The sequence below is a fragment of the Phascolarctos cinereus genome, unplaced genomic scaffold (assembly GCF_003287225.1).
Source record: "Phascolarctos cinereus isolate Bilbo 61053 unplaced genomic scaffold, phaCin_HiC Scaffold_5;HRSCAF=322, whole genome shotgun sequence".
Classification (NCBI taxonomy): Eukaryota; Metazoa; Chordata; class Mammalia; order Diprotodontia; family Phascolarctidae; genus Phascolarctos; species Phascolarctos cinereus.
In genome coordinates, this window is record NW_027555958.1 from 87,961,978 (window position 1) to 87,974,835 (window position 12,858).

The window sequence follows — 12,858 nt, forward strand, 5'->3', positions numbered from 1 at the left end:
TCAGATCTAAACAATTGGAAAAAAATATCAATCACTCCTGGGCAGGCGAAGCCAACATAATAAAAATGGCAATTCTGCTTAAACTAATGTACTTATTTAGTGCCATAGCAATCAAACTACCAAAAAGTTATTTGATAGAGCTAGAAAAAATAACAACAAAATTCATCTAGAAGAATAAAAGGTTAATAATATCAAGGGAATTGATGGAAAAAAAATACAAAGGAAAGTGGCCTAGCAATACCAGATCTCAAACTACATTATGAAGCAGGAATCATCAAAACTATCGGGTACTGACTAAGAAACAGAGTGGTAGATGAGTGGAATAGATTAGGTACACAAGACGCAGTGATCAATTACCTTAGTAACCTTGTGCTTGATAAATCCAAAGACCCCAGCCTTCTGGATAAGAACTCACTATGTGACAAAAACTGCTGGTAAAACTAGAAAACAATAGGACACAAACTAAGTAAAGACCAATATCTCACACCATATATCAAGATAAGGTCAAAATGGATGTGTGCTTTAGACTTAAAGGGTGACACCACAAGCAAGTTAGAAGGGCAAGGAATCATATACCTGTCAAATCTATGGGGAAGAAAAGAATTCATAACCAAACAAGGGATAGAGAGAATTATAAAATGTAAAATAGATAATTTTAATTATATTAAAATAAAAATGTTTTATACAAACAAAACCAATGCAACCAAGATTAGAAGGAAAGCAGGAAGCTAGGGGGAAATCTTTACAGCGATTGTCTCTGATAAAGGCTTCGTTTCTAAAATATATAGAGAACTGAATCAAATTGATAACAATACAAGATGTTCCCCAATTGATAAATGGTCAAAGGATATGAACAGGCAGTTTACAGATGAAGAAATAAAAGCCATCTAAAGGCATATGACAAAATCCTCTAAATCACTTTTGATTAGAGAAACGCAAGTTAAAATAACTCTGAGGTACCACCTCATACTTATCAGATTGGCTAATATGACAAAAAAGGAAAGCAATAAATGTTGGAGACTATGTGGGAAAATCAGGACACTAACCCACAGTTGGTGGAGTTGTAAACTGATCTAATCATTCCGGAGAGCAATTTGGAACTATGCCCAAAGGGCAACCAAACAGTGCATACTCTTTGATCCAGCAATACCACTACTAGGTCTGTATCCCAAAAAGATCATAAAAAAGAGAAAAGGACCTACATGTGCAAAAATATTTATAGCAGCACTTTTTGTGGTGGCAAAGTATTGGAAATTGAGGGGGATGCCCATCAATTGAAGAATGACTGAACAAGGTGTGATATATGAATGTAATGGAATACTATTGTGCAATAAGAAATGATAAACAGGCAGATTTCAGAATAACCTGGAAAGACTTGTGCAAACTGATGCAAAGTAGAATGAGCAAAACCAGGAAAGCATTGTATAAAGTATCAGCAACATTGTGTGATGATAAACTATGAATGACTCAGCTTTTCTCAGAAACACAATGATCAAGACAAGTACAAAAGACTCATGAAGGAAAATGCTATCCACATCCAGTTAAAGAACTTATGGCCTCTGAATGCCAATCTAAGCATATTTTTTCTCTTACTTTTTTCTTTTTTTTTGTAGTTTTTTTCCTTTTGATCTATTTCTTCTTTCACAACTGTGACCAATATGGAAATATGTTTTACATAATAGCTTGTGTATAACCTATATCAAATTGCCTACCACTTTCAGAAGAGGGGAGGGGAAGGAGCAAGGGAAAAAAAATTTGGAACTCAAAATCTTGTAAAAATGAATGCTAAAATTGTATTGACATGTAACTGAGAAAATATAAAATATTATTTAAAAAAATAAAATAAAAGGGCCAAAGCAACAGGGTCCATGTTATTTAAGATCACTATTGGTTGACCTTTTCTTATTACCCTAGAATAAAAAAAATTTTACCTGACTTCAGTAATGTGATCCCTGACCCTTTTCCTAATTTTCCCTATTACTGTCAAAGGCACCATCATCCTCCCAGTCATTGCATGATCATAATGTAGATGACATCCTTGACTCCTCATTCTCCTTCCCCTCATAGTATCCAGCTGGTTGACAAGTCCTGTCAATTCTGCCTTCATCAGGTCTCTCGTATGCTCTTCTTCCTCTCCTCTAACACTGCCACCAACCTTCTCACCTCACATTTGGACAATTACCATAGCCTGCTGGTTGTTCTTCTCTCCTCAGATCTCTCCACTTCAGACCACTATCAGCTGCCAAACTCATCTTTCTAAAGAGCAAAACTCACCATATCATCCTCCCTATTCAATAAATTCCAGTGACTTCCTGTCACCTCCAAGATCAAATATGAATCTTCTCTTTGACTTTTGAAGCCTTTCATAACCTGGACCTCTCCTACCTTTCCAGTGTTCTTATGCCTTACTCCTTTCCCCACCCACAATGTAGACTATTATCCCTCCCCACCGGCAATGTAGACTATGGCACCCTTGCTCTTCCTCAAACAAGACACTCCATTCCCTAGCTCTGGGCATTTTCACTGTCTGTTCCCCAAGCTTGGAACACTTTCTCTTCTCATCTCTGTCTCTTGGCTTCACTGGCTTCCTTCAAGTCCCAACTAAAATGCTGCCTTTTACAGGAAGCCTTTCCCAATCCTCCTTAATACTAATGCCTTCCCTCTGTTGACTATTTCTATTTTTCCTTGTGTATGTACATCTTTCTTCGTAGTTATTTGCGCACTATCTCTTTCATTAGACTGTGAGCTGCTTGAGAGCAGAGACTGTTTTTGTCTTTCTTCAGGGCTTAGCACAGTGCCAGGCACACAGCATGTATGTACTAAACAAACACTTGTTGACTGACTAAGGAATGGGCCATCATAAGCAACTTGGACTCTCCTGTGTGCAAAAGCATTTTGTCCAAGTTTTGTTGCATTTACTTAAAACCAATTCTGAATGAATATATTATAATTTCTTTCTTCCGCTGAATTTGAGAAGTGAATAATATTCAAAGATGCGTATCTAATTGGAGAACAATGCCCTTCCCCCACCCTACCCCATACAAAGTCCAACATTTTGGAAAGTTTTAAAGGTGACACTGGATATGGATGGCTGAAAGAACCTAGATGGTATCAGAATGTCATTTCCTAGTAGCCACCCCAATGGACATTTCTTTACTGGAGTGCATTGGGCTTGGGGAGCCCCTAAGCTTCTATCTCAATGCATGGAGTGGTTCCAGAGCTTTTGCTGGATGTTCCAGGAGGGTGAGCTGACACTATCCTGGATTGAAGGAAGGAGCAGTGAGTCTAGGGGGTCTTCACTAACCCTGGAGGTACCTTCAGCAGAAAGATAATTTTCAGGGCCATTTTTTGCCAAAGGTTTCCAGTTCAGGGAAATCTTACATGGATTCCCTGCCGTTGCCCCAAAGTGGCCAAGAAGCCCTAGAGAAACTAGGGAAGGAGAAGAGCAGGGAAAGGAAGGGAATAAATCACCTACTTAGATATCCCATGGGTGGTTGAGAAGAGCCAAGTTCCAGAAGGGAGTCCCCCAAGGGCAACTTTAGAATGGGATGTGTTTTGAGCCTCTTCTTTGTCTTTGGGGCAGCCTAAGGAAATACTCAGAAATACCTTCAGGAATGCTACAGAGCTCCCCATGAGATCAAGGACATGGAAACTTAGAGTGGAAAATGCCCTTACTGATCCTTCAATTGGACTCTTTCATTTTACAGGAGAAGAAAATGAAACCTAGAAAAATAGGTGACTTTCCCAAGATCACCCAGAGAGTACATTGAACCCAGGTCCTCTGGAACTATTTTGAAAATTTTTTCACTGTCATGCATCCTATGACTTCTATGCACCATTCAAGCCCACAATTCACAAGTCATACTACTAATAGGTCATGAACTTGGAAAGTCCAGCAATTGGATTCAGTTAAACAAACACTCATCAAGCACTAATTAAGCCTCTACTGTATACAAAGCACTGTATTAAGGGCTGGGAGTAGGAAATGAAAAGTGAGTTCCATGAAGAATAAATTCTTAAGTGGAAAGGGAAGGTTGGTCTAAGAGATATCATTAGATAAGTTATGTCTTGGAGAGTTACCTGGGGACACTAAAAAAAGAAGCAACATGGTGGAATGGAAAGAGGAGTCAACTTGAAGTGATGAACTTGGAGTCACTGAACTTGAGTTCAAATCAAAGAACTGATAAATGGAAGTATAGAATAAATTTATGTATAGATATATGTATATATACACATTTATATATATATCTATATATAGACCTATTTGGGTTATTAGTAGCCATTTTTAGGGCAGGGGAGAAAAAAAGAAATTTACATGATAATTTTGTTGTATATTTGAAAGAAACAGCAAGTTGTGCACAGCAGATTTGCAGTTTCATGTGCAATCATCTTTTTTTTATTGTACTGTTATGGAAATGCTTGTTTTATTCCATAAATTAAAAATAAAATTTTTTAAAAGTCACAGCTCTGCTACTAATCATCTCTGTGTCCTTGAGAAAGTCATTTAACTTTTCTGGGCCTCAGGGCCCTCATCTATAAAATTTGAGAGTTACACTGTTGTTGTTTAATTGTTTCAGTCATGTCCAACTCTTCATGACCCTTTTTTGGTGTTTTCTTGGCAGAGATACTATACTGGTTCACCATTTTCTTCTTCAGCTCATTTTACAGATGAGGAAACTGAGGCAAACAGGATTAAGAAACTTGCCCAAGGCTAGAGAGTTAAGTGTCTGAGGCCAGATTTGAACTCAGGTCTTCCTAACTCCAGGCCAGCTCTATCCACTGCATCATCTACCTGCCATCTTGGACTAGATGTCCTCTAAGATCCTTTCCATCTCTAAATCTATGAATGTATGATCCTTTCACATAAATAAGAATGACACAAGCAGACTGTAAAAAGTTCTAAGGACCCCTAGCAAAGTGCTATGAGAAATTGAGGAGGGGAGAGATCACTTTCATTTTGAGGAACCAGAGAAGGCTTCCCAGAAGAAGTAGTACCTGAACTGGGACTCAGAGAAAAGCTATTTCAACAGAAGATGTGGTGGGGATGGATCCCCAGTGTGAATGAATGTACACAAGGACTATAAGCCAGCACAGAACAGAACAAGGGCCATGCTTAGCTTGAATGAATTAGCATTCATGAAGGTGAGTAAAATGAAGTCAGACACAAAGGTATGTTGGAGCCAAATTGCAGAAGGGCTTAAATGCCGAATCAGAGAGGTTGTACTTTGTCCTTTTGATTAAAAAAAAAAAAAGGTGCACTGGCCATTTTTTAAAATTTACATTTTTTTCTTTAAAGTTTTTGTTAATGTTTTGAGTTCCAAATTCTATCTGTCCCTCCCCTCCCCCTTCCCTGAGACAATAAGCAATCATATATAGGTTATACATTATGCTGGCCATTTTTGAGTAGGATATGACATGGTCAGAGAAGTACACTAAGATTATGTTGGCAATGGTGTAAAGTGTGGTGTATAACAAGGAGAAACTGGAGATGAGGAAATGAGATAAAAGGGTATTATAATAAATAATCCAGGGTAACAGTTTTAAGGACCTGGAGAAGTATGGTGATGGCAGTGTGAATGGAGAAACATATGAGACATAGTGCCCAGATTAAATGTATCAATATGCGTTTTAAAGAGAGAGTACAAAGATAGCATCAGCAGGTCTTGGCAAATGGTTGGATGTGGAGGAAAGAGAGGAAATGGTCATAGGTGACTCTGTGTTTTTGAGTCCAGAGTCATGGGAAGATACTAGTGCCAACAACAGAATGAGAGAAAGCAAAGGAACATGATGAATTCAGTTTGAGACACATTGAGTAGAACACTCTGGAGATGTCCCCCGGATAGATGGAGATGTGTGTTGGAGGGCTTGGGGTTTTTTGGGGGGGGCAGTTAGAGGGAGGAAGGAGAGTCATATAAACTTATGAATTCATTAGGAAGCTCACTAGAAGGAAACTCCCTCTGCCAATGCGACTTTTGGTCTTAAAGAGTTGCCTGGGAACAGGTTCACCAGTCAGTAGAGAATTTAAGCCAGGTCATTCTGACTCCAAAACTGGTTCTCTATTCACTATACCAGCTCTCTAGAGCTTAGAGGAGAAACTGGAGCTAGAGAGCTCAACACAACTGAAAAAAATGACTGAACAAGAACAGCAACAGTGGAAATCATCTGCATGAAAATGATAATTGAACTCATAAAAGTGGATGAAATCATCAAGGAAAAGAGTATATAAAGAAAAGAGAAGAGAAGAGGGTCTAGGAAGACAACCGCACATAGGAGACAGGAAGAGGAAGACAAAACAGTGAAGAAGACCAAAATAGTCAGACAAATAGAAAAAAATCCAAGAGACAGAGGTGTGATAGAATGAAAGTTGGGGAAAGTATTGGGAAGGTAAGAAGGAGGAGGAGGGAACAGATTAAGCTTTTGTTAAGTATCTACTATGTGACAGGCCCTATAGTAAGCACTTTACAAACATCATCTCATTTGATTCTCACAACAACCTTGCAAAGTAGGTGCTATTTTTATCCCCATTTTACAGTTGAGGAAACAGGCAAACAGGTTAAAGGACTTGTCCAGGGTCTCACAGCTAGTAATCGTCTGAGGATGTATTTGAACTCAGGTGTTCCTGACTCCACACCCAAGCCTCTATTCATTGTACAATCAGCAGCCTCTAAATAATGAGGTCTTTATAAGAGAGGATCTTGAGGCCCAGAGGTTAAGTGATTTCTCCAGGGTAACACAACCAGTAAGTGGCATAGCCAGAGCTTTTAGCCTGTCCTTCAGAATCCAATTCCAGGTTCTCTGCTCTATACAGTGCTGCATGGCCTTCCAGGCTGGGAACACATGTTAATAGATATCCTCCCCCCGCCCCCCATTTATCGTTGGGCTTGGAAATAAATGAGAGTCCAGTGATTAAGGAAAGGCACACTAGCCAGATTCATACAGAGAAAACGGATCCCTTTACAAACGAGGTTGCATTTGCTTTGCTTTCTCTCATTTGGAAAATCCATATTTCATTCTTTTCTCCTTTCACCAAATTTAATTTGTTCCCTAAAAGATAGTAAAAAATTCTGAATGAGTGGTAAGAAGGAAAACAACGCCACCCTCCCCAGCATCACCCACCTGCCTCTTTGACCTATGCTTGACATTTGCTTCACAGTGGTTTCATTTGCCTTTACTTCTTCTCTTTTTCCTCTCCTTTTTCCTCTTGTTTACCTGGTTCTCAGTTGGATTTAAGCAGTCAGACTCTCATCAGTGGAGTCAAAGGTCTGGGGAAAGCATATGTTCTTTGAATCCCTGCCAGTCGGACCAAATCTGTTCTAGCTCATTTACCATTAGAGCATGAGTCAGCCAGATATCTACACAATAGACTTCAGTGGGCAAGGGGGTGGGAGGTGGGGAGCGGGGGAAGATTCAGAAGTACAGAAAGGGACCCAGCCTCCTACTAAATTGATGGGTCCTGGAAGGAGGAAAAACAAACAAAAAACTCTGCACAGAGATTCTGTTTGTTCACACCAGATAGAAGAAGGTAAATAGGATGATCTCTGGGCAAAACTGCACAGTTGATAAATGTTTTCTTTCCTGTCCCCAGACTGCTATTTCTATAGCCTTTCTCCTTTTGGTGGCAACTCCTCAATCTTACAGGCCCAGAAACTCACTAATCTCTCCCCACTTTCTGCCCCACCTCCAACAAAACTGGGAAATTAGAACAGCTGTCACAAGGAGTGACAGAGGTGAACAAAAGGATTGCCATGCAGCAGGGAGGTCCTAGCTGAGGATAGAGAGTACAAATTTATAATGGACCCAGTTAGCACCACCAGTTGATAACTTGGAAAAAGGAGGGAAGAAGTAGGTGGGGGGAGGTCTGTGTGAGTAATCTTGAATTAGGGATTAGTAGTTACAGGACCAAAAGAAGGGCAAAGCAGCCAAGTCTTTGGGATCCAGAAGAGAGGAAGGACTTTCTTGAGGTCATTTTTGCTGGATGGTCAGATTGGCTTCTTAAATTTTAGTTTGCATGAGCTTCAGTTAATGTCTGACCTTGCCAGGAATTTTCTTTTTAAGCTCTTTATGTCTAGACGCAAAAGGAAAAAGTCTACCTCTCTACTAAGAGAACTTCAGGCAACCATAAGCAAATAGAGGAAGATAGGGGCAATGAGAGGAGACAAGGCAGATTGTAACTAGAACGTCAGGATGTCCTATATAACTCTGCAATTACACTGTCACTAAGGACAGTTATGAAGTGAACTGAATATAGTGGTCAGCTTCTTATTATTCAGAAGGTCCAGATCCACTCTCTAGGATAAGAATTTCAGGGCAATTATGGAGTTCTAGTGGCTTAATTTCTTCTGTTTTCTCAAATTTCTTTTTTTTTTCATTCAGTAACCTTTTGATCTTAATTTTGATTTCTCACTGTCTCAGTGGGATTTTTTTTTTCTATCTTCCTTCTTGGATTTTTCTTTTATTCTGTCTAGAAGCTCTTCATCTAATAAAATAATAATAATAATAATAATAATAATAATAATAATAATAATAATAATAATGGCATTTACAAAGGCCTTTAAAGTATGTGAAGAGTTTTACATATATTATCTCATTTTATTTCACAACAACCTTGGAAGGGAGATGCCATTATTATTCCCTTCTTACAGATGAGGAAACTGAGGAAGACAGAGGATTAAGTGGCTTGCCCTTATGAGTGTCTGAGGCTGGATTTGAACTCAGGTGTTCCTGATTACAGGTCCAGAGCTCTATCCACTGGCCACCTAGATGAAGTGTCAAAGGTGTATTTAAGGACAGGACCTACAGATATTAGATACTTAAAAAATATTTGTGGATTGACTGATAAAGCTCTTTCGTCTTCTTAAGCAGGGACATTAGCCTGTATTTAATATACTCCTATTGAGTGCCTCCAGCAGGAAGACAAATAAAACATAATCACATTATTGGAACAGTTCCCTCAAATCTGGTTAGGATCACTGATGTGCTGGCAAATATTTAACAACTCTTGGGGAGGAAGGGTGGGGAATGTAGCATGATACACTTTTAAGTTTAATCTTCATTAACATTTTCTCCATCACTTTCTCAAGTTTAGAAATCATCAAAACAATAGATCAAGCCCTGTGTGGTACCGTTGGTGATTTCTGAGGAGTAACCGCTTACCCACACATTTAATAATTGCTTTCAGAAGCCAGTTGGAGCCAGCCTCCAGCACACCCCTAGTCAGAATGATAAAGGAGAATGACAGTCTTTCTCAACTCCCCCTACAAACACTCACTGTAAGACTAAACTGTTCACAAATACTCAGCTTTCGCTGTTCAAGCTCATGTAATGTGGCTACAATTTTGAAAGATTAGAGAGAACATTGGAGAGGAACCCAGCATTCACATAAAAAAAAGAGTTATGTAAAATGTTGGAAACAGAAAATGTTGAGGAAAGAGTAACAACGGTCCCAATTTGCCTCCACGTTTCATTAATTTCCAAGTCTGTTAAAGAAATAAAACAGAATTATCCTGCACATGAAAGGGACACTATCATGTTGCTGTGTTGGGATCTCACTGACAAACTAAGATCTTTAAAAGTACACATTCAAAAGACAGAAGTACGAGTATGTAACTGGAGATGAATACAAAATAATAACACAGGCCTATCCAAATAGTGCCGATACAGACCTGGGGATTTGTTTTGCTCTATTATGCATGTTTATGATGCTATTATTCAAGAAGGTAGGAAGGGTAGAATTGGAAAAGATAGATTATAAATGCATGGATAGATTCATAGATAGATGAATGGGTGAATGATTAATAGATTAATAAATACATTTCTTTTTTTAATAGCATCTAGAAAAAGCTGAAACTTGGCAATAAATAAAAAGCACAACAAAAAGAGACTTTTAAAATACTGTATAAAAATAAAAGGAAGAATAAATAAGGGAGAGGATCACAACTCTGGGGGATGGTGTAATGATACCAGAGCATCTGAAAAAGCACTCCTATATTACTTATTTCCAAATCAAACTGAATATTCAAAATGGGAAGGCAATAGAAAAAGGCTAACAAGGCCATGTGTCCCCAAGATGGTAAGAGGTTACCAGCAACTAGCTGCCCTCAAAGAATTCAAAGCACACAACCCAGACAAATTATGTCCCAGGGTACTGAGATGAAAGAACTGGAGGATGTGATGACTGACCAGCAGTGAGGAGTATTTGAGGAATCATGAAGACCACAGAAGGCCACAGGAATAAAGGTGAGTCAATCTTGTTCTGATTCTCCAAAAAGGGGAGAAGGGTGAGTGTCTACAATAAGTCAATAAGTTGAACATCAATTCGCTTTGTAAATTTCTAAGGTTCATTAAGATCAAGCCGGGAAACAATAACCTCATTTTTCTTTTTTTTGGAAAAGTCACTAGACTGGAAGAGCAGTGAAATATTGCAGATTTAATATATGTATATTCTGCAAGGTATTTGATAGTCTTTCACAGTATCTTTGTGGACAAGATAGGGGGATGATAGTATAGTTAGAGGGGTTCAAAAGTGGTTAAATGACCAGACCCAGGTGCTATTGATTGATGGATTAATGCCAACTGGAGGGAGGTCTCTAATGGAATGTAATAGACTTCTGTTTTGGGCATAGTTCTATTCAACTTATTTCATGCTTACCAAATTCATGAATGATACAAAGCTGAGAGGAATAGCAAAGCTGGGATAAAAAAAAAAAGACCTTAACAGAATAGAAGGATGAGTCATATCCAAAACAATTTAGTATTATGGAGAGAAATGTCAAGTCCTGTGTTGTTTAGTTGTCCCTGACTCTTTGTGACCCCATTTGGGGTTTTCTTGGCAGAAACGCTGGAGTAGTTTGCCATTTCCTTCTGAAGCTCATTTTATAGATGAAAAACTTAAGGTAAGTAGGATTAAGTGACTTGCCCAGGATCACACAGCTAGTAAGTATTTGAAACCAGATTTAAGCTCAGGAAGATGAGTCTTCCTGGCCCCAGGCCCAGCACACACCATTTAAGGAGGGAGTCCAGGCCAGCCATCTCTTCCCTTCCCACCTGGCTTCACTCCTTTGGACTTCTCCACCATACCTCCTCCACTCCAGCTACCTCCCCCTGACCCCCTTCAACTTCCTTTGATGTGTCGTCTTCTCCCTACCCCATTTGATTGTAAGCTCATTGAAGGCAGGGAATGTCTTTTTTCCCCCCATATTTGTGGCCCCAGCACTTCGCTTAGTGCTTGGCATATAGTAGGCACTTTATAAATGTTTATTGACTAACTGAATGTGTTAACAGTAAGCAAAGCATTCTAAACCAAGGAAGTCATAATCTTGTGTACTATGCCTACAGCAGACCGCATCTTGAATGTGGTGCCGAATTCTGAGATTGGTGCCTACATTTTAGGAAGGACATTGACAAGCTGGAGCGTGTTCAAAAGACAGTAACCAATATGGTGAGGCTACTTTAAGGAACTTTTTTTTTTTGAGAAACATTTTTTTTTTTTGGCTAGGCAATGGAGTTAATGACCTGCCCAGGGTCACATAGCTAGTAAGTGTCAAGATCTGAGGCCTGCTTTGAACTGAGGTTCTCCTGACTCCAGGGTGGGTACTCTGTATACTAGCTGCTCCATAAGGGTACTTTAAACTGTGCCATATGAAGATTCAATTCTATTCAATAAAATTTTATCAAGTATCTAGGTTGTATAAGGTACTATGCTAAGCACTAGGGGTACAAAAATAAAAAAATTAAAAAATCCCTGGACTTAAGGAATATACATTTTACTAGGAGATACAACATGCATACGTGTGGCCTATACAGGTACCTATTTATTAGGGGAAAGCTAAACAAACTATGGTATATTTATGTCATGGAATATCACTGTGACATGAGAAATGACAAAATGGACAGTTTCAAAGACATTTGGAAAGATTTCTATGAACTGATCCAGAAAGTGTGCAGAACCAGGAAAACAATTTGTACAATAATAACAACATTGTATAAAGAAAAATAACTTTGAAAGACTTGAGGACCTTGATCAATGACAAGCTGTAATTTCAGAACACCAAATACAAAGCACACTACTCATTAACTGACAGAGAAATGATGGATTCAAGATACAGAATGCATTTTTGTGGTGGACCAATGTGGAAATTTGCTTTGCTTGATTCTGTATATTTGTTACAAGAGTTTTGATTTTTTTTAATGTGGTAGGGTAAGAGGGAAGATGATAAGAAAAGAAAAAAGTGTTTGTTAATTTAAAACATACTAAAGTTTTAAAATGTCTCCCATAGGCCAATTCAATTACTGCTACAATAGTAATAAATAGAAAGGGAAGGGAAAAGGACTAGCAAATATAGGGATCAAGGAAGGCCTTGTAAAGGAAGTGGCATTTAAGCTAAAGTGCAAGAGACAGAGATGAAGAGGAAGTATGTTTCAAGGACAGAGATTGGCCTGTGCAAAGGCTCAGATCAGGTTTGGCAAACCACTAATAGTCCAGTATCTTTTGGAACATGGAGTTCAAGAAGTGGAGTGATATGAAACAAAGCTGACAAAATAAGTGGTAGCCAGATTGTGAAGGACCTTGAATGTCTGGCTAAGGAGTTTGTATTTTATCTCATAGGCAATATAGAGGGAGTTAAAAAGTATTTTTTATCAAGGGCATGAAACAGTCAAGACCTATGGCCTCTGGAAGATATTTTTTACAACTGTGTAAGAAGATGGATTTGAGAAGAGAGAGACTGGAGGCAAAAATACCATGGTCCAGGCAAGAAATAATGTGAGCCTTGATTAGAATGGTGACAATGTGAGTGGAGAAAAGAAGAGAAATGGAAGAAATGCTATGGAAATAAAATTGGTGATACTCGGCAACTGATT